This window comes from Etheostoma spectabile, unplaced genomic scaffold, assembly GCF_008692095.1.
Source record: "Etheostoma spectabile isolate EspeVRDwgs_2016 unplaced genomic scaffold, UIUC_Espe_1.0 scaffold00018509, whole genome shotgun sequence".
In the NCBI taxonomy this organism is placed as follows: Eukaryota; Metazoa; Chordata; class Actinopteri; order Perciformes; family Percidae; genus Etheostoma; species Etheostoma spectabile.
This window is the reverse complement of record NW_022604299.1, coordinates 108,587-131,487: the sequence shown is the minus strand read 5'-3', so window position 1 is coordinate 131,487 and position 22,901 is coordinate 108,587. Positions and strand designations below refer to the sequence as shown.

Genomic DNA, 22,901 nt, shown 5'->3' with positions numbered 1-22,901 from the left:
CAGCATGTCTGAAACCCACGTTCACCAGAAATCTATTGGTCACTATGTAAGGACTACAAACCCCACGTTCACCAGAAATCTACTGATTACTATGTAAGGACTACAAACCCCACGTTCACCAGAAATCTACTGGTTACTATGTAAGTACTATAAACCCCACGTTCACCAGAAATCTACTGGTTACTATGTAAGGACTACAAACCCCACGTTCACCAGAAATCTACTGGCTACTATGTAAGGACTACAAACCCCACGTTCACCAGAAATCTACTGGCTACTATGTAAGGACTACAAACCCCATGTTCACCAGAAATCTACTGGTTACTATGTAAGGACTACAAACCCCACGTTCACCAGAAATCTACTGGTTACTATGTAAGGACTACAAACCCCACGTTCACCAGAAATCTACTGGTTACTATGTAAGGACTACGAACCCCACGTTCACCAGAAATCTACTGGTTACTATGTAAGGACTACAAACCCCACGTTCACCAGAAATCTACTGGTTACTATGTAAGGACTACAAACCCCACGTTCACCAGAAATCTACTGGTTACTATGTAAGGACTACAAACCGAAGTTAAAAACAAACCTGAAGCTGAAGAAACCCTAAACGTTAACGGAACAGATCCGCAGACCGAATTGACTGACGGAGCAGGAGAGAGCGAGAGAGAGAGCGAGAGAGAGCACATTTCTCCATGTTCTGTGTGTGTGTGATTGATCCGAGCGGGTTTGTAGGCGGGGGGGGGGGGGCGCTGTGATTATCACAGAACGCTGCGCGGCCAGTTGAGGAGTTTTATTCAATCCGAGCACGGATATTGACTCATATTACTCGGATAATACTTGTACTCGGCAAAAGTGCTTTATCCGTACCGGATACTCGTTTCACCCGGGTACTCGGATCACCCCTAATATACACATCAACTTTCTTTTTGATTAATGCATATACACATCAACTTTCTTTTATATTAATGCATACATACATCAACTTTCTGTTTCATTAATGCATATACACATCAACTTTCTTTTATGATATCATCACCATTCATTATGTCATCATCACTATTCATTATGACATCAACTTCTTTTTAATAAATGCCTAACAAATCAAATTTCTTTTTGATTAATGCATATACACATACACTTAATTTTTGATTTATGCATACACACACCAACTTTCTTTTTAATGAATGCCTAACAAATCAAATTTCTTTTTGATTAATGCATATACACATACACTTAATTTTTGATTTATGCATACACACACCAACTTTCTTTTAGATTAATTCATACACTCATCAACTTAATTTTTGATTTATGCAAATACACATCAACTTTCTTTTTCATTAATGCATATACACATAAACTTTTGTTTTGATAAATGCATATACAGATCAAATTTCTTTTTGATTAATGCTTAAAAAACATCAACTTTCTTTTAATAAGTGCATATACACATTCAATTTATTTTTTATTAATGCATATACACATCAACTTTCTTTTAGATTTATGCACATACACATCAACTTTTGTTTTGATAAATGCATATACACATCAACTTTCTTTTAGATTTATGCACATACACATCAACTTTCTTTTTCATTAAGATAAGATGGTGCTTGAACATGAAGAGCTTTGTAGGTGAGAAGAAGGATTTTAAATTCTATTCTGGATTTTACAGGAAGAAAATGCAGAGAAGCCAAACCAGGAGAGATGTGATCTCTTTTCCTGGTTCCTATCAGAACACGTGCTGCAGCATTCTGGATCAGCTGAAGAATCTTTATGGACTCTTTTAAGCAACCTGATAATAAAGAATTGGAGTAATCCAGCTTAGAAGTAACAAATGCGTGGACTAGTTTTTCTGCATCAATTTTCGACAGGATACTCCTGAATCTCTGAATGTGATGACTACTGCACTGGGGAAACTTCGGTAGGCCTGGCCACGATTTCACGTCAGGGAGATTTTTCCATGAAGGTCATGGAGAGTTTAACTTCGCAGAGTTTGATTGTGCGAAGTCAATACAAACAAAGAAATGTGCTTCCGCCCTGTTTCGAACAGGGGACCTTTCGCGTGTTAGGCGAACGTGATAACCACTACACTACGGAAACTAACGAAATGTATTTATTTTGCATATTTGTGGGAAAATGCACCATTTTTATTTTACTGCAAATGTTCAAAAAGCTACAAAATAGAGATTTTAAACTAGATTCAGTCACAGATGCTTTGTCATGGATTTGAATGATAGCAAATATGTAGTAAACCTAAATATTTCTACATGCATTGACTGTGGTCTGAATGTTGGAATAGCGCCACCTATTTCTTGATGTGCCAAATATTAAGCTTGGGCATTCCTCGTTAGTATAATGGACAGTATCTCTGCCTGTCACGCGGAAGATCGGGGTTCGATTCCCCGATGGGGAGATTTTTCTACCAGCTAACCAATGCAAGGCCTCGAGGAAGTCCCGGCGAACGCGTGGGACTACTCGGGAAAGTGGGCCTTGGCTCAAGCTGTGTTCAGCATGGGAGGAGAACTCCTGATCCTAAATGGGAATATTTTCAAGCGATTGAAAGAGCACAACTCCTGGACATGAACAAAACGTCACAAGGTGCCGCAGGAGTTGGGAGAGTGTCAAGTCTAGCCACCTTGGAATTCCATTTATGCTCTTTGCAGACTATGTGGTTCATTTGGCTTTATCAGGCATTGATCTACAGCTTCCACTGGGGTGAATCATGAGGGGGAAAGCGGGCCTTGGCTCAGGCTGTGTTCAGGAGGAGAACTCCTGACCCTAAGGCTGAATTCCATTCCTTCCCCTTACCCCTTCCCCTAGCTTTTGCGCGTTCACGCGGGACCTAGTGCTGTCCCAATACCTATTAGGACCGAGGGGTAGGGGATAGACCAAGGGCTGTATAGCCCTTGAAACCTAGTGTGGACGCGACCTCACTTGAAAACACACAGGCATCAATCGCTGCCCGTCGACCAGAGAGACACATAAATGTAAGTACTTTTGGCTTAAATAATTGATTAAAAAGTTACGACAGTCTTGTTTTGTGGTCTATGCAGTCCCGTACATGTATACTTGCAACCATGTTCCTAACTGAAACTTTTTAAAAATCGCTAGCTTGCAATGCTAACGCTAATCGCTAACGCTAATCGCTAATCGCTAACGCTAACGTTGAACAGTCCCACATATTTCTGCCTTGAATGGACTGTATACATCGCATAGATTGTATAGCTATATATATATTAATATTAACGGTCTATGATACATCGCTACGTGCTTCACATATACCTCCCTGTATCACACAGGAGGACACAGGAGGACACAGCAGCTGGTCCACTTTGGGGCTGAAAACGCAGACGTTTTCTAAATCCTGTGTTCATGTTGTACCCATTCATTATTGCATTGGTACTGTATTATTGTAATCATTTGTAATTAATTCCTGTTCATTGTTCATGCACTTGTATATTGTTGTTGGCTTTGATATGGGACACTGATGATATGTGAGGGGGGGGGTTACTGGCCAACATGCATCAGACTGGTCTGGAATGTCAGAACAGCTGTAGTTAATTTGTTTATTTGTGGTCTTGTTTGTATTTTTTAGTTTTACACATTTGAAGCCTTTTTATGTGTGCGACATGTTAGTTATGGTTCTAATAGTTGACAATGGTTCTGTAACATCATTTTATGTTACGTTTTTGCCGGTTATGTTCAATGTATCACCAATAAAGACAGATTTTTGTCAACAAAATGTTTTTGTGAACATCAATGACATTCAAAACGGTGATAACTGAAACAGATATACACACACCATGTATACATGGTGTATATGTATGTATACACCATGTATACAGGGTGTATATGTATGTATACATGATACATGTGTATACACATATGTATTGCAAACAGACCTAAGTACTACACAGATAAGAACATCTGCCTCTGCACTACCAAAGTGAACCTAAAATATATAAATATTTAAATCCATATGACACTGTTGTCCAAACCCACACAATCAACAGACAGAGACGGCATCTTGGAGGTTTGTGATCAATACTGCATGGTGATGTCACCAAGTGGTGTCCCATTTCATAGGGGTATGTTTTCACCCCTACCACTTACCCCTTGGTTTCAAGGGCCAAGGGGTAGGGGTAAGGGCCAAGGGGTAGGGGAAAGATGGAGAAATGGGATTCAGCCTTAATGGGAATATCGTCAAGCGATGGAAAAAGCATATCTACTGGACATGAACAGCACCTCACAAGGCGCAGCAGAAGGTGGGAGAGTGTCAAGTCTGGGCACCTTATAATTCCTCTTCTGCTCTTTCCAGATTATGTTGTTCTGTGGGCTTCATCAAACAGTGATCTACAGCACCCACTGGGGCAGATTGAAGTCCAGTGTCAAGCATTCGTAATCAAAGTCAGCCCCTCCAAATCTCAAAGCTCAGGATTTCTCCCATCGGGTTGGGAGTCAATTGCTGTCCCAAGTGAAGACGTTCTTGTATCTCAAAAGCTTATTTCAAACAGTGCAACATGTTCCAACACAAAAAACCACAATACTACTGAAACTTTGGATGGTCGCCTCCGCCTCTCACACGGAAGACTGGGGTTTTATTTCCCGATGGGGAGATCTGTCTACCAGCTGCTAATTATTTCCCAAGGCTACATCGACACTAGTATCATCTGCCAGAGTAGTTTGGATACGAGGCCCAACCATAGCAAAAGATATGACATTTTTAAGAATGTATTATAGTGGATATACTCCAAGAAAGACAAAGGTTTTACAAAAGGATTGAGAATGATCCTGCTATCAAAGATATGTTTTCAGTGACGATATGATCACCTACTTCAGGATCCAGGAACGTAGGCAGACAGCAGGAACCTAAGACGGATCCAAGAATGTAAAACATCAACTATGAGGCTAGGAAGTTGAGGTTCAGGTAATTTAATTCAATTCAATTTTATTTATATAGCGCCAAATCACAACAACACTTATCTCATTGCGCTTTTCATAAAAGAGCAGGTCCAGACCATCTTCTGTGATGTTATTTACAGAAACCCGAAAATTCCCACCAAGAGCAAGCACTAGGCGAAAGAGGCAAGGAAAAACTGAGCCAGAACTACCTATAAGCTTCATCAAAGAGGAAAGTCTCAAGCCTACTCTTAAATGTGGAGATGGTGTCTGCCTCCTGAACCCAAACGGGAACCTGGTGAGGAGCTTGATAGCTGAACACTCTGGCTCCCATTCTACTTTTGGAGACTTTAGGAACCACAAGTAACCCTGCATTCTGGGAGCGCAGTACTCTGGTGGGGTAATAAGGTACAATGAGCTCTTTAAGATAAGATGGTGCTTGAACATGAAGAGCTTTGTAGGTGAGAAGAAGGATTTTAAATTCTATTCTGGATTTTACAGGAAGCCAATGCAGAGAAGCCAAACCAGGAGAGATGTGATCTCTTTTCCTGGTTCCTATCAGAACACGTGCTGCAGCATTCTGGATCAGCTGAAGAATCTTTATGGACTCTTTTAAGCAACCTGATAATAAAGAACTGGAGTAATCCAGCTTAGAAGTAACAAATGCGTGGACTAGTTTTTCTGCATCAATTTTCGACAGGATATTCCTGAATCTCTGAATGTGATGACTACTGCACTGGGGAAACTTCGGTAGGCCTGGCCACGATTTCACGTCAGGGAGATTTTTCCGTGAATGTCATGGAGAGTTTAACTTCGCAGAGTTTGATTGTGCGAAGTCAAAACCAACAATGAAATGTGTTTCCGCCCTGTTTCGAACAGGGGACCTTTCGCGTGTTAGGCGAACGTGATAACCACTACACTACGGAAACTGACGAAAAGCATTTATTTTGCATATTTGTGGGAAAATGCACCATTTTTATTTGACTGCAAATGTTCAAAAAGCTACAAAATAGAGATTTTAAACTAGATTCAGTCACAGATGCTTTGTCATGGATTTGAATGATAGCAAATATGTAGTAAACCTAAATATTTCTACATGCATTGACTGTGGTCTGAATGTTGGAATAGCGCCACCTATTTCTTGATGTGCCAAATATTAAGCTTGGGCATTCCTCGTTAGTCTAATGGACAGTATCTCCGCCTGTCACGCGGAAGATCGGGGTTCGATTCCCCGACGGGGAGATTTTTCTACCAGCTAACCAATGCAAGGCCTCGAGGAAGTCCCGGCGAACGCGTGGGACTACTCGGGAAAGTGGGCCTTGGCTCAGCATGGAAGGAGAACTCCTGATCCTAAATGGGAATGTTTTCAAGCGATTGAAAGAGCACAACTCCTGGACGTGAACAAAACGTCACAAGGTGCCGCAGGAGTTGGGAGAGTGTCAAGTCTAGCCACCTTGGAATTCCATTTATGCTCTTTGCAGACTATGTGGTTCATTTGGCTTTATCAGGCATTGATCTACAGCCCCCACTGGGGTGAATCATGAGGGGGAAAGCGTGCCTTGGCTCAGGCTGTGTTACCAGCATGGGAGGAGAACTCCTGACCCTAAATGGGAGTATTATCAAGCGATGGAAAAAGCATATCTACTGGACATGAACAGCACCTCACAAGGCGCAGCAGAAGGTGGGAGAGTGTCAAGTCTGGGCACCTTATAATTCCTTTTCTGCTCTTTCCAGATTATGTTGTTCTTTTGGCTTCATCAAACAGTGATCTACAGCACCCACTGGGGCAGATTGAAGTCCAGTGTCAAGCATTCGGAATCAAAGTCAGCTCCTCCAAATCTCAAAGCTCAGGATTTCTCCCATCGGGTTGGGAGTCAATTGCTGTACCAAGTGAAGACGTTCTTGTATTTCAAAAGTTTATTTCAAACAGTGCAACTTGTTCCAACACAAAAAACCACATTACTACTGAAACTTTGGATGGTCGCCTCCGCCTCTCACACGGAAGACTGGGGTTTTATTTCCCAATGGGGAGATCTATCTACCAGCTGCTAATTATTTCCCAAGGCTACATCGACACTACTACATCTGCCAGAGTAGTTTGGATGCGAAGCCTAACCATAGCAAAAGATATGCATTTTTTAAGAATGTATTATAGTGGATATAATCAAAGAAAGACAAAGGTTTTACAAAACGATTGAGAATGATCCTGCTATCAAAGATAAGTTTTCTGTGACGATATGATCACCTACTTCAGGATCCAGGAACGTAGGCAGACGGCAGGAAGCTAAGAAGGATCCAAGAATGTAAAACATCAACTATGAGGCTAGGAAGTTGAGGTTCAGGTAATTTAATTCTGGATCAGCTGAAGAATCTTTATGGACTCTTTTTAGCAGCCTGATAATAAAGAATTGGAGTAATCCAGCTTAGAAGTAACAAATGCGTGGACTAGTTTTTCTGCATCAATTTTAGACAGGATATCCCTGAATCTCTGAATGTGATGACTACTGCACTGGGGAAACTTTGGTAGGCCTGGCCACAATTTCACGTCAGGGAGATTTTTCCGTGAAGGTCATGGAGGGTTTAACTTTGCAGAGTTTGATTGTGCAAAGTCAATACAAATAAAGAAATGTGTTTCCGCCCTGTTTCGAACAGGGGACCTTTTGCGTGTTAGGCAAACGTGATAACCACTACACTACAGAAACTGACAAAACAAATTTATTTGGCATATTTGTGGGAAAATGCACCATTTTTATTTTACTGCAAATGTTCAAAATGCTACCAAATAGAGATTTTCAACTAGATTCAGTCACAGATGCTTTGTCATGTATTTGAACGACAGCAAATATGTAGTAAACATAAATATTTCTACATGCATTGACTGTGGCCTAAATGTTGGAATAGCGCCACCTATTTCTTGATGTGCCAAATATTAAGCTTGGGCATTCCTCGTTAGTATAATGGACAGTATCTCCGCCTGTCACGCGGAAGATCGGGGTTCGATTCCCCGACGGGGAGACTTTTCTACCAGCTAACCAATGCTACAAGGCCTCAAGGAAGTCCCGGCAAACGTGTGGTAAACTCCAGAAAGTAGTGCTTGGCTCAAGCTGTGTTCAGCATGGGAGGAGAACTCCTGATCCAAAATGGGAATATTTTCAAGCGATGGAAAAAACATATCTATTGGACATGAACAGCACCTCACAAGGCGCAGCAGAAGGTGGGAGACCGTCAAGTCTGGGCACCTTAGAATTCCGTTTATGCTCTTTGCAGACTATGTGGTTCATTTGGCTTTATCAGGCATTGATCTACAGCTTCCACTGGGGTGAATCATGAGGGGGAAAGCGGACCTTGGCTCAGGCTGTGTTCAGCATGGGAGGAGAACTCCTGACCCTAAATGGGAATATCGTCAAGCGATGGAAAAAGCATATCTACTGGACATGAACAACACCTCACAAGGCGCAGCAGAAGGTGGGAGAGCGTCAAGTCTGGGCACCTTATAATTCCTTTTCTGCTCTTTCCAGATTATGTTGTTCTTTTGGCTTCATCAAACAGTGATCTACAGCGCCCACTGGGGCAGATTGAAGTCCAGTGTCAAGCATTCGGAATCAAAGTCAGCTCCTCCAAATCTCAAAGCTCAGGATTTCTCCCATCGGGTTGGGAGTCAATTGCTGTCCCAAGTGAAGACGTTCTTGTATTTCAAATGTTTATTTCAAACAGTGCAACTTGTTCCAACACAAAAACCACATTACTACTGAAACTTTGGATGGTCGCCTCCGCCTCTCACATGGAAGACTGGGGTTTTATTTCCCAATGGGGAGATCTGTCTACCAGCTGCTAATTATTTCCCAAGGCTACATCGACACTACTACATCTGCCAGAGTAGTTTGGATACGAGGCCTAACCATAGCAAAAGATATGCAATTTTTAAGAATGTATTATAGTGGATATAATCAAAGAAAGACAAAGGTTTTACAAAACGATTGAGAATGATCCTGCTATCAAAGATAAGTTTTCTGTGACGATATGATCACCTACCTCAGAATCCAGGAACGTAGGCAGACAGCAGGAACCTAAGACGGATCCAAGAATGTAAAACATCAACCATGAGGCTAGGAAGTTGAGGTTCAGGTAATTTAATTCAATTCAATTTTATTTTATATACTGTTGGAGCTATATCCTGCTCCATCTCAGGGTTCATTCAATTAGTAGTCAAAATCTCAGATGTGGATGTGTGAATCCATTTTATTACATAGGATATCCTAGAGACAAATACAGAGTCAACCTAACACGGCTCTCCCCCAAATGTGTCTGACCCACTGCTCCTGGACCCCTGGTCTTATTCACAAAGGGGGGGGGGGGGGCTCTTGGCCACAGTGGTGTGTGTGCCTTTTCGTTATCTTTCAATTGGAATGTGACTGTGGGTTTATGACCCTCAGTTTAGGAAAAGATTAGTGGGGGTAAAAGAGACTGAAACCAGACTCAGGCAGCATTTGTACCTTTGTAGCTTGAATGCATAAATGCAAATCCCACACAATGTTTAAGCACATATAACATTTTAAATCCCAACACTATCCAGCCTGTAACTTCCAGTTTTTTAGGGGTCGTTGAGCTTTAAATCCCAACCGCTACATCCAAGATATATACACTTTATGTCCATAACTCATCGTGTTTTCGCTTATTTATGCTGCTAGCTCGTTGCTCCGTGTCTGCTCTCTGTGTGTTTAGGGAAAAAAAGGAAGCAGCTTGCCCATATATGGCAGACAACGTCATCCAAAGAGTATGGAGGCTGAAAGATGCCAATACTCCCAGTCAAACTAGTATGCAATCAAAGATGCTATAGTGCACAAGATAGATATTTACCGATTTATAGAGCATAATGGCCTCACTGGTTTGAGATTTGGCATATATTTATATTGTATAGTTGGGCCTTTTTTGAAGAAATGTAAATAGTATGTGCTTTATATGAGTTATAATGTTTATTATGTTTATTTTTGCATATAGAACTGTTTTAGACACAAATGCTTTTTTACATTGCTGTGGGTGTAATATAAATAAATATGACATTATGTTGATTATTGGCATAAATAAATGTCATGAGGGCAAAAGCGTCTGGACTTTCTTTGAAAAAATGTATGTATTTTGTCAACTGTATAAGTTAGAATGATTATTTCTTCACAGTGTGACTCCCAAGACATATGAGAAGTGTTTTAGAGAGTAAAATGGGTTAGGTTTTACTGCTCTGTCTGTGATATCAATACAAATCTGGAAGATTCATGTTCCGTTTTATTTATTTATTTATCTTTAAGGTCCTACAACCATTTTTAATATTCAAGTGACCTCATTGCCATGTTAAACATTGTCCACATTTCTGAGCAAAACGCAGAGCGAAGCACTTTTTAAATTGCTGATATGCCCACATTTCTAAGTTTATCCACATGAATTTTATATCAATACGTTCACAAAGGTTATTTTATTGATATCACGTATCCTTTTGGCGGTATGACCATTTGTTTGAGAGCTTGTTCAGTGTCTGAATAGCTGATGACAGGTGCAGTCGTTAATTGATTACAGATCAGAGAGATTACCTCACAGAGATTAAAGGCTGCCCATTGGTCTTAGTCTCCAAGGCAACCGCACGCTGTATGTCTGTCTGTCAACATCTATGTCTGTCTGTCTGTCTCTCTATCTCAGACACACACACACGCACAGGCACACACAGACACACACGCACACGCACACACAGAGACACAGACAGGACTGTAGTATTAATGGGGTTTTATTTATTCAGTTCAATTCAATTTTATTTATATATTGCTAAATCACAACAGTTATCTCCCAGGTCTTTCATAAAGAGCAGGTCTAGACTGGACTCTGGGATGTTATTTACAGAAACCCAACAGTTCCCACCAAGAGCAAGCACTAGGCGACAGAGGCAAGGAAAAACTTCCTTTAAGAGGCAGAAACCTTGAGCAGAACCAGGCTCAGGGTGGGCGGTCATCTGCCTCGACCGGTTGGGGGTGGGAGGGGGAGAGAGAGAGAGAGAGACATGGAGAATTGTAGCAGAGGATGTCAAGCCGGAACATGGAGGAAGCAGGTGACTCCAACCACAGATCCAGACTCCACAGATCCAGAGCCAGAAACACCTGCAGGAAGAGAGGAGAGGGGCGAAAGACCACAAGACTCCGGGAAAGGGAAGAAATCCAGTTAGTAACATGCATTAATGTGATGAGTTTGCATACAGATGGAGAGAAGGCCTATAGCAGCGTAACTAAGGGCTGATTCAGGACTCTCCTGTTGTGTTTGAGTGCACCAATTATTAATTTAAAAGAACATTTCAAATAATTATAGGTTAAAATATTAATAATTTCAAGGTCCACTAGCAAAAAGTTTTGCTCTGATACAGAACCTGGACTCTAGAGAGTAGACAGTGTTTATTTCTTTGTGTGTGCGATGTGTAGTGAGCTAACGCATCAGAGCTAAACCAAGACACTCCATGGACACAGACAGGCCAACACACGTCCAAAACCCACCGACGGTCCCCCCATTGGAACAAATGGGACGCAGTACACACATAATGGCAGCAAAGCTTTTTTTGACCAAGTATTCAATCGCCTTGTTCCATTCCATCAGTAATTTCATATCAAGGTTTCCGTCAGTATTTGCATTGCAGTTTGATTCCAGGTGTTATCATTTTCAAGATTCCGGTTCACGTTTGAGGGATTACGACGTGTGTCTCGACGTTTGTTGTCCTGTCGTCGTGTCCTGACTTGGTTGCTCTATTTTTTGTAACACGCATATAATATTGGTTTAATTTTAATACCGTAAAATAAAATCCCTCCTCCTTCCTTCTCCATGCTGTCGGTGTCGGTCCACAATGAGATCTTTCTGTACAAAACCGAGAGAAACTTCCTTCAGAACCACCGACAGCGTCCAGAAACTACAGACTACGTCACAGCAAGGTATTATACTACTGTAAAACTAAGGCGCAGTAAGGTATTATACTACTGTAAAACTAAGGTACAGTAAGGGGATTATACTATAGTTAAAATAAGGTACAGGAAGGGGATTATACTACTGTAAAACTAATGTACAGTAAGGTATAATACTACTGTAGAACTAAGTCACAGTAAGGGTATTATACTCTTGTAAAACTAAGGTACAGTAAGGTATTATACTACTGTAAAACTAAGTTACAGTAAGGTATTATACTACTGTAAAACTAAGGTACAGTAAGGTATTATACTGCTGTAAATCTAAGGTACAGTAAGGTTTTATACTACTGAAAAACTAAGGTACAGTAAGGTATTATACTACTGTAAAATTAAGGTACAGTAAGGGTTTATCTTACTGAAAAACTAAGGTACAGTAAGGTATTGTACTACTGTAACACTAAGTTGCAGTAAGGTATTGTTCTACTGTAAAACTAAGGTACAACAAGGTATTATTCTACTGTAAAACTAAGGTACAGTAAGGTATTATACTACTGCAAAACTAAGGTACAGTAAGGTAATATACTACTGTAAAACTAAGGTACAGTAAGGTATTATACTACTGTAAAACTAAGGTACAGTAAGGTAATATACTACTGTAAAACTAAGGTATTATACTACGGTAAAACTAAGGTACAGTACGATATTAAACTACTGTAAAACTAAGGTAAAGTAAGGGGATTATACTATAGTTAAAATAAGGTACAGGAAGGGGATTATACTACTGTAAAACTAATGTACAGTAAGGTATAATACTACTGTAGAACTAAGTCACAGTAAGGGTATTATACTCTTGTAAAACTAAGGTACAGTAAGGTATTATACTACTGTAAAACTAAGGTACAGTAAGGGGATTATACTACTGTAAAACTAAGGTACAGTAAGGAGATTATACTACTGCAAAATTAAGGTACAGTAAGGTATTATACTACTGTAAAACTAAGTCACAGTAAGGGGATTATACTACTGTAAAACTAAGTCACAGTAAGGTATTGTACTACTGTAAAACTAAGGTACAGTAAGGTATTGTACTACTGTAAAACTAAGGTACAGTAAGGGTATTATACTACTGAAAACTAAGGTTCAGTAAGGGTTTATACTACTGTAAAACTAAGGAATAGTAAGGTATTATACTACTGTAAAACAAGTTACAGTAAGGTATTATACTACTGTAAAACTAAGGTACAGTAAGGTATTATACTGCTGTAAATCTAAGGTACAGTAAGGTTTTATACTACTGAAAAACTAAGGTACAGTAAGGTATTATACTACTGTAAAATTAACGTACAGTAAGGGTTTATCTTACTGAAAAACTAAGGTACAGTAAGGTATTGTACTACTGTAACACTAAGTTGCAGTAAGGTATTGTTCTACTGTAAAACTAAGGTACAACAAGGTATTATTCTACTGTAAAACTAAGGTACAGTAAGGTATTATACTACTGTAAAACTAAGGTACAGTAAGGTAATATACTACTGTAAAACTAAGGTATTATACTACTGTAAAACTAAGGTACAGTAAGGTAATATACAACTGTAAAACTAAGGTATTATACTACTGTAAAACTAAGGTACAGTACGACATTAAACTTCTGTAAAACTAAGGTACAGTAAGTTACTGTAAATTTACAATAAAAAGTCTAACAGTGAAGCATTATCAGAAAACGGATTTCATTTAGATATTATATGTCATCATATAATGATTCATACAATCTCTTATTACCGTCCAACAGGTATCCCTCCTTCTTCTTCCTCCAAGCTGTCGGTGGCGGTCCACACTCTGGTTGTTTTGTATAAATCCAAACTAAACTTCCTCCAGAGCCACTGAACGCTTCCAAAGGCTACAGACTTTATCTTATTGAGAATGCGGAAAAGGGTTTGTACACTAATCTCAATATTTCCTAGCAAATATTGATCTTCTAAAGTTAAACTGTAGTCATTCGTTGTTAATATCTCAATAATCTTACGCAGCAACGGAACTCTTTTTATAATGCTCTGATAATATTGTTCAATACTCTGCCTAGCGTTATCAAAATGCATTAACAAGTTGGACGCCATAATCATGTGTAGTTGTATATCTTGTTGTAAATCTTGTTCTTCTTGGTGCAGGTTAAATGAAGACAGAATGAGACAGCTCCTCTGAAACAAGACTTTTCTTCTTTCTCAGTCTGCTCTCAGATTGGATAAAGAGAAAATAGGTGGATGCTTCAGATCAGACGTGGCGTGTCATGATTAGACGGTGGGCGTTTGGAAAGTTTGCATGATGTCATGGAATGTGCAGAGGGTGTGTGTGTGTGTGTGTGTGTGTGTGTGTAACGTGCTTAAAAATACTTAAAACATGAAAAACTTGAATTTTGGAAACACAAAGATACAAAGAAAAGATCTGCTCCTTCTGCCAGTCTGACCCAGCCTGGCACAGAGCCAATAGTATGAGGGAACACAATGTCAGACACATCAGCAGATGAATGGGAAACAGCATATTTGGGCTAGCATGTTCAGGGACCTCCCTACATAATTGGAGATCTCAATGTTAACTCCACGGTTCCACCCTTCTGTCAGACAAAGCAGGTGGAGAACACAAGACTTTCACCCATTCATAAATACATTATTCTGTTACACAACGCTGATGAAGAGGAATCTAACTTGCAACATAATTAAAGTTGACATAATTCAACATGAAATGGGACTCATACGTAGAATTTGTCTTCTCTGAAATGGAACTATTTACAAGAACACACACATACACACAGAGGAACTTGTTCCTTCATGTTAGCAGAGAGGGAACTGTACTGTATCTCTGGAACTACAGACGATGAGTTCAGGGACCCAGCAGTCTTTAGTTGTTTTCTAAAGCCAGACAGAGAAATCTGTCACATTTATTTGACTTGACGTTGACTATTTGTGTGTTATGTCTCCAATAATAATAATAATAATAATAATAATAATATCCATCATATATCACATCCACAGCAACTTGCTGGAAAAGACAAAAGAGATGTCTTAAAACCATATTTTCAAATGATGCAGCCATGCACTACTTTGTCAGTATTTGTTGAAAGACTGTGTCAGAATCCAGAAGTTGCTGAAAAGTTGAAAGTGAAACTCTCCCAGCAAATGAAAGAATTTATAGGTCGGTTTGTGTGTTCAAAGGACCATACAAAGCAAGGACTGGTGAAACAAATAAAAGGGTCAGTGTGAGTACTGATTACATCAAAAGAGTTACTTATTAATCAAAACAAGACAAAATTAAGATAAAATCAACACATTTTATGGTAGGCTACCATAATCAATCTCAGGTTAGTTGTAAAACATAATGGAGACATTTTGGTCTTGATAAGTTTGTACATGCCAACATTATTGTGTCTAGGCAAGCCCATTCATGACCACCTTTTGTCAACAGTAGTGACTGAAATATCAGAGAGTACATGGAGTTAATTACGGATCTTGTAAAAAGTATTCTGACCAAATAATCTTTACTCAAGGTCTACTTACTTGCTTTTTTTTAGACCAGGTGGACAATGACTTAAAATCATTTTTTCAAATAAAACTCGAAGAAGTATGGACATGCAGCCATAAATGGATTCCCTTGATGTAACATCAGGTGAATCTTGTCGTCATGCCTGACATGAACTGGCACTGTACATCTCATAAAGTCATTATTACTGTATAGCATGCATGTGTTGGACCCCATCTCCTGTTTCTGCATTATGTATTTCTCTGACTTTGATAAGTTTTTTTTTTTTTCATCAAACGGGTTTCTTTGCACCGCACAGAGTACAGAGAACTCTAGAAGTACACTTGAAATTGATGGCGTTTCTCACAATCTCAATTTTATTTATTGTGTTCTATTACACAAGTGTGTCACTTCTTATAATTATTTACTGGAATCATTGTGGCCCTCAGCAGCACAATGTAGAAAGGTCTTTCACAAGATATAAGAAAAAAACTGGGTTATATACTGTAAATCAGAGCAGAGCATAAAGAGCCCCCCTTTGTTAACATGACTCAGCATTTCTGATTTCAATCTAAACACAGGAGACAGTCTGGTGCCACCCTGCTTCTTCCCGCTATGCACACCATTAATCCAGAGGTTACAAATCTTGTTAACTCAACTGCCAAGGAGAGAAAGAATGTACAGGGAGAGATAGTTTACTGTGACCTTGTACTTTATCTAGTCCAGTACATAAAACAAAAGTCACACAAAAGATTTCAAGCAAATGAGAATCAACTATAAAAAGAAGCAAAAACAGAAGATCATTATTAGAATGTAATTTTCCCATTGCAGCTGTGTCTCCTCTTTGGAGAGATCATGTGCCACTCTAGTCACAAGGGATTTACAAGCAGAGGTCTTAAAGCCCCTGAAAACATGGTTTTATTATAATAATAAGTTTTAATGTTTCTTGATAACGTAAATATTATTGCATCATTTATAATACTAAATGATTAACAATGAAAGATCAAGTTCTGAACAAAATGTAATTATTTATTAGGAGTTAATGTCTTAATAGAAACACTTAAAAATACATCCTTTTCTCGCCTAAATCTTTACCCCCAAAAAAGTGCTGCAGTTCCACATCCTTTGGCCCTCTGGGATGATCCTGAGTTCATTGGGAAGTTAACACTCTCAATTTGTTGTTTCTAGTGGCAGTGTGACACTAGGCCTTACTGACACAGAGCTACAGAGGTTAGAATAGAGAATTTCTATTTCCGTCCAAGTAAATCATCTGTAAAATGATTAAAAAACACTGCTGTAAGCATATTAAATGGGCTACATACAAAAATATTACCCTAGTCACATATATCAACTTAAAACAGAAAAAATCCAGAAAAAAATGACTTGGAATGAAATGGATTTTATATGAATTTATTTCTACAGATATGTTTGTGCGTTTTTCTCATTTTCTTTCAGAAAAAAAGATCAAAAAGTGCAAAATACAAAACTTCTCAAATTAAAAAACACATTCACAACACTCACACACATACTTGAAATAACTACATGCATACATTTATAGGAATAAGTTAATATAAATTGATGAAATGGTGAAATGCCATAAGAAGGCCTTATTTTTGCTTTGACACAGCTGGAGCCATCACAAGGGTTAAAATGTTCTGGTCATGTTTGGTATCAATCAACTCGTCTTCTGATTGGCTACACAGGGAGGCTGGTTTTATAATGTTTGGTTCTAACTGGTTGGAATAGCTGTCAATCTTTCCCAGGTCCCTGTAAACACTGCGACTTGATTGGATTCCATAAGGGATAACTCAGGTTCCAGTAGACTGATTGGCTGAAAAAAGCTGTCACTCAATTTCTTAGGCTTCAGGCTATTCGGCTGTGTAAAAAGATACAATGTGGCAGCTTCAGGGCAGACGGCAGGAACGATCAAAATCCAAAAATGATGGACTGTTCAACTTTGTTTACGAGGAAACTCGGCCAGAATTTAAAAGATTGTGAGGGGACCAGCTCGTTTTGGATTAAAAGGATTGGATGTACTTATTCTTTGAACTGTTGGCTATGTAGGAAAAAAGAAAATATTTTGTAAATGTTTCGGGTCCTGTAATGTGACTTCTGACAGATACTGCTTCATTTGTTCTGTTGTTGTCTGCTGATATCAGACAGGGGGACTTACGTTCTGCTGTAAGAAATTATTTTTTTTCCACGGGTGACATGCATGAAACTCATCCACAAACAGCAGAACATGTACCCTCAAAAAACGTTGATTATGCTAATGATTACATGCACTGTTGGCAGTGATTGTTGTTTTTGTTTAGCATTGCAGAATAACAATTGTATTGTTCAAGTAGTTTTTAAGCTGAGCTAAAAAAAAACAGCTTTAGTTGCTGGGTACTGGGTCGGATAACATGTTTGTGAATGAAACTTGCCCACATACGCAGCAGAACAAATAGCAATATATAGTAATATGCAGACTATGATTATTCTAATGATGATGATGACATCTCACAAATGTGCATAGATGGTATTTTATTAGGATAAAGTTGACAAAAGGTTTGTGAAGAAGGGTAAGTGAATCAGACTTGTAGGAGGAAACCTCACAGAAGAAAGTGAGATTCAGGATAAGAATGGAAAAATGTTTTTGCATAAGGCCCACTAAGCCCTAGCAGGGTCCGAATGTTAACTTTGCATTAAAAGTGTCAAAATTTAACGAATGACACTTAATAACAACATTCATGAACACTCAATGAATCCTTCATGTTCATGACAGGGGTCTTGTCATAATAATGATGGTGTCATGCCAGTCTTCTGCCCACCCCTGCAAATAAAGTGTTACTCAAAGTCTTTTATATCAGAAATACTTCTTACAACAACATTGCCCCAAAATAATTTGGATGCATGTGTGTTTTATGGAACCCATGTAACGTTCTTTGCCGTGAAAAAGCTGAAGTTAAAAAGAGGATGGCTTCTACAAATGGATAATGATCCTAAACACACCTCAAAATCCACGGTGGATTACATCAAGAGGCGTAAACTGAAGGTTTTGCCATGGCCTTCACAATCTCCTGACCTCAACATAATTTAAAATCTATGCATAGACCTTAAAAGAGCAGAAATCTCAAAGAACTGGAAGACTTTTGGAAGAAAGTCTTCCAGTTCTTTGAGATTTTAACAGCCACATTAAGACAATTACAAAGTCAGCCTATTATCACCTTAAGAATATTTGACACATGAGTCCTTTAACCCTTGTTATATTATTAAGGGGATAATAGACTGACTTTGTAATTGTCTTAATGTGGCTGTTAAAATTCAGGTCAGAGTCCATGACTACACCAAGATTTTTGTTTGATTTGAACATTGTCGTTTGATGCTGAGCGCTGACTTTGAATCACATAACTATGGTAACTTATTTTGTTGTTTTTCATAATCTGAGCCTCTGCATGTCATATTAGTATGCTCAGATGAGTAATTACCTATAAACACAAAGTAGTCCCTATTCTTTAATTAGGATTCAAACCAGTTTAGTAATGAGCCAGAAAGGCCAACCCAGTTTTTCAATCGGTCTAGTATTATGTCATGGTTGACCCTGTCAAGTGCATCACTGAGATCGAGTAATACTCTCTCTCCCTCTCCCTCAGCCACTCAGGTTCAGGTTTCCGCTAACGTTTAGGGTTCCTTCATCTTTAGGTTGTTTTTTTACCTCGGTTTGTAGTACTTACTTAGTAACCAGTAGATTTCTGGTAAACGTGGGGTTTGTTCAGACATGGTGCTTGGCAGAGATGGCAAAAGTACTCACTTCCCGTACTTAAGTAGAAGTACAGATACTTGTGTTAAAAAATACTCTGGTAAAAGTGGAAGTACTGATTGAACTTCTTTACTCAAGGAAAAGTCCTTTAACCTTTGATATATTCTTAAAGTGATAATAGGCTGACTTTTTAATTGTCTTATTGTGGCTGTTAAAATTCAGGTCAGAGTCCATACACCAAGATTTCTGGTTGATTTTAACATTGTTTTTTGAAACTGAGCGCTGACTTTCAATTGCATAACTATGGTAATTTATTTTGTTGTTTTCCATAATCTGAGCCTCTGCATGTCATATTTGTATGCTCCATAATCTGAGCCTCTGCATGTCATATCAGTTTTAGGCTAAATAAATGTGGTGGCAGTTCTGCTTGTAGTTTCTGTTGATCACCACCAGAGGGCGCATTTACACCAGACACCAGTAGCTGACAGCTGGAACTCAGTCACTGAACCTTCAAAGGTTTTTATTTTATGAATTATTTAACGATTTTGCCATTAACAACATCTTAAAAGAGTAATTCTTAAACTTTTACTACTATTTAAAAATATTAAAATTAGTGGAATAAAATGGAAAATGTGTCTGCAGTTCTGCTTGTAGTTTCTGTTTATCACCACCAGAGGGCGCATTTCCACCAGCAGCTGACAGCTGGAACTCAGTCACTGAACCTTCAAAGGTTTTTTTTATGAATTATTTAACAATTTTGCCAGTAGAAACATCTTAGAGGGGGAATATTAAAATTGTACTAATTTATTAGATTAAAAATCTTTAAGTTGATCAATTTTAGGTAAAACAAAAAATTTAAATTAGAGGACAAACCTGACAAAACTTGTGCAGCTCTGCTTGTAGTTCCTGTTTATTACCACCCGAGGGCGCATTTATACCAGAAACCAGTAGCTGAGAATTGGAAGTCAGTAACTGAACCTTCAAAGGTTTTTTTAGGAATTATTTATCGATTTTGCCATTAGAAACATCTTAAAAGAGGAATATGAAACTTTTACTGCTCTATTATATTCAATATCTTTTAATTGATTGGTTTTAGGCTAAATAAATGTGGTGGAAGTTCTGCTTGTAGTTCCTACTGATCACCACCAGAGGGCGAATTTATGCCAGAAACTAGTAGCTGACAGCTGGAACTCAGTCACTGAACCTTCAAAGGTTTTATTTTATGAATTCTTTAACGATATTGCCATTAACAACATCTTAAAAGAGGAATTCTTGAACTTTTGCACGTATGTAACTACAGCTCTGATTTAATACAGGACCATTGTTGGAAATTGTACAGATCTTTCTCAGACCTTCAACAGCTAAATACCAATTCCCATACCGGAAGTTGAACCCGGGCCACCTGGGTGAAAACCAGGAATCCTAACCGCTAGACCATATGGGGCCGACTACATATCAATAACAGGACAATGATTTCATGAATCAATTCATAGTCTGGCTGGAAACAGACCTTCTCTTGAATGTGAATGAAGAAGTTTTATATTGAAGCTTTTGAGTGTTATTTAGGTTTTTATCTGCTTTAACTATTACCGGACAGCGGGGGCACGGAGCAGAGCAGAGCGGCCGTTAGAGAGGAATCCTCCTCCGTGTTCAGCTCCATTTTGAACTGGCGGTAAAAAACTTACCGGCGGAACTTTATGACGAATAGAAATGTTGACGGGTTGATTTCTGTTAATAACAAACACTACTATAGTCAATAGAAAAAGAAAATATATATATGAAAAGCAGTCTTTGGCGCCATGGACTCTGGCTTCAAAATATGGTCAATAAAGGGAATTCGTACGCTCTCTGACTTGATGGAAGGTAACACATTATTATCATTCTCCCAACTATTGGATAAATATGATATTGGGAGGCAGGATTTCTTTCGCTATTTGCAAATTAGAGCTTTCATACAGAAAAAAACCGCACTCGATGTGGACCAAACAATTTCAGTGTGTGAAAAACAGCTTTTTTCCCCCAGGGTAAAAACTTCAATCAAAGCCTTTTACAACTTGCTGAAAGAGCACCCCTTACCAAATACATTTCACCTAAAAGAAGTTTGGGAAAAGGAATTGCAGTGGGCAATAAATCAGGAGGGATGGGATGAGGCTTGGAAGAATGTAAAGTCTTTAAGTATTTGCAATCGGGTTAAGTCCATACAATTTAAAATTTTACACCGTGCGCACATTTCTCCTTCTCAGCGAAGTAAATTCAATGCAAGCCTCTCACCATTTTGTCTAAAATGTAGAGTGGATATTGGTAGTCTACACATTGTTACTGGTCCTGCAGGGAAATTCAACATTTTTGGCATATAATAAAATGTGAATTAGATAAGATTTTCTCTGTTTGCACACAATTCAACCCATTGTATTCCTACTTGGTTTAACCGACGCCGGTATTACTGGTAAATATCAGCGTCAACTCTACAGAATGCTTACTTTTTGTGCAAGAAAATGTGTGGTATTGAATTGGATTTCTGACAAAGTACCAAGTAAATCACAATGGCTAAATATAGTGCTGGACTATATATCTCTGGACTACTTGACGAGCAAACTGCACGATAAAGAAAATAACTTTTATGAAGTTTGGGAACCTTTTATTTCTTATGTAGGTTTTGAAACTTCGGTTCTTCTTCGGAGAGGATTTGTAATTTGAGGATGACCGAATTGTAAACATCTGAGATGTTTTGGTATAGACCATTTGTTTCCCATTGCTGTCCTTTTTTTTTTTTTTTTTTCCTTCTTTTCTCTTTGGTAGGTATGTATATGTGTGTATGTGTACGCATATGCTCGTATATAGGTATGTAACTTTAAGGGCTGGATTGTTCTCTTGTTCTTGTCTTGTATTGTATTTGTTTGTTTGTCAAAACGTTGAAAACCAATAAATATAAATATTAAAAAAAAAAGAAAAGCAGTCTTGGTTCATCTTTCCACTGTTCCTACAATCACTGATCTGTTCTGGTTGGAAACTAAAGGATCTAAACTAAAAGGATGTTCCTCTTTAACTAAAAGGTCTATCTCTGTAGGGATCCATCCCATAATGTTGTTACACACTTAGAATAATGATCTGAGTCTGTCAGCAGCAACAACACAACCTTTAGTGGACGCTGACTGTACCTTTAAATTAGGAGTTTAAACAGAGATACAACAGGAAGAATAAATAAATCAATAAATCAAATCAAGTCCCCAATAATCAGCATGTGGCCTTGTTTTATTTCAGGTAGTCGCATGGAGCTGTTCCACATTCCCAGACATTTAAAACAAGTCAATCATTGGCGTTATTCTACGAGTCAGATGAATAAATCAGCTGTTTGCTATTTGAGCTGCTCTGTTTCCTGCTGCTCCGTCATTCTTTAGTGTCCTCTGGAAACAGGTTGCTGTCCTTTATGATTCCTTTGGATGACATCATCAGTGTCTTTGCTTTAGTCTGAAGAAACTCCAACAGATTTAAAACCACATGCAGTCACAGAAAATACAAACAGGGAATAGAAAATGTCAGACAAAGAATATGAAATGAAAAGTCCCCAAAGTAGGAAATATAATGTTAATCTACCAAACAACAATAACTGGAGAGCATCCAATAAACATGGCCGACTTCCAGTATGTCGGCAATGAAGAGAGGAATGTTTGGACTTATTACAGATTAATTTTATTTTATTAACCTTTATTTAACCAGGAACAATCCCATTGAGCTACAGTAACTCTTCTTCCAGGGAGTCCTGCCAAGACAGACGGCAATAAGTTTCATAATACATAAAAGTCAGGACA

General features: G+C 38.6%; 6 non-coding genes across 6 annotated transcripts; 2 read left to right on the top strand and 4 right to left on the bottom strand.

Moving 5' to 3' along the window:
• Positions 1 to 2,039: 2,039 nt before the first annotated feature.
• On the bottom strand, positions 2,040 to 2,112 carry trnav-aac (transfer RNA valine (anticodon AAC)). Its single transcript has one exon. It is a non-coding gene; the product is annotated as a tRNA-Val (tRNA).
• A 3,655-nt stretch (positions 2,113 to 5,767) lies between these two features.
• On the bottom strand, positions 5,768 to 5,840 carry trnav-aac (transfer RNA valine (anticodon AAC)). Its single transcript has one exon. It is a non-coding gene; the product is annotated as a tRNA-Val (tRNA).
• A 241-nt stretch (positions 5,841 to 6,081) lies between these two features.
• Positions 6,082 to 6,153, top strand: trnad-guc (transfer RNA aspartic acid (anticodon GUC)). Its single transcript has one exon. It is a non-coding gene; the product is annotated as a tRNA-Asp (tRNA).
• Positions 6,154 to 7,540: 1,387 nt separating this feature from the next.
• trnav-aac (transfer RNA valine (anticodon AAC)) lies at positions 7,541 to 7,613 on the bottom strand. The gene has a single exon. It is a non-coding gene; the product is annotated as a tRNA-Val (tRNA).
• A 241-nt stretch (positions 7,614 to 7,854) lies between these two features.
• Positions 7,855 to 7,926, top strand: trnad-guc (transfer RNA aspartic acid (anticodon GUC)). The gene has a single exon. It is a non-coding gene; the product is annotated as a tRNA-Asp (tRNA).
• A 12,538-nt stretch (positions 7,927 to 20,464) lies between these two features.
• trnae-uuc (transfer RNA glutamic acid (anticodon UUC)) lies at positions 20,465 to 20,536 on the bottom strand. The gene has a single exon. It is a non-coding gene; the product is annotated as a tRNA-Glu (tRNA).
• Between the last annotated feature and the right edge of the window lie 2,365 nt (positions 20,537 to 22,901).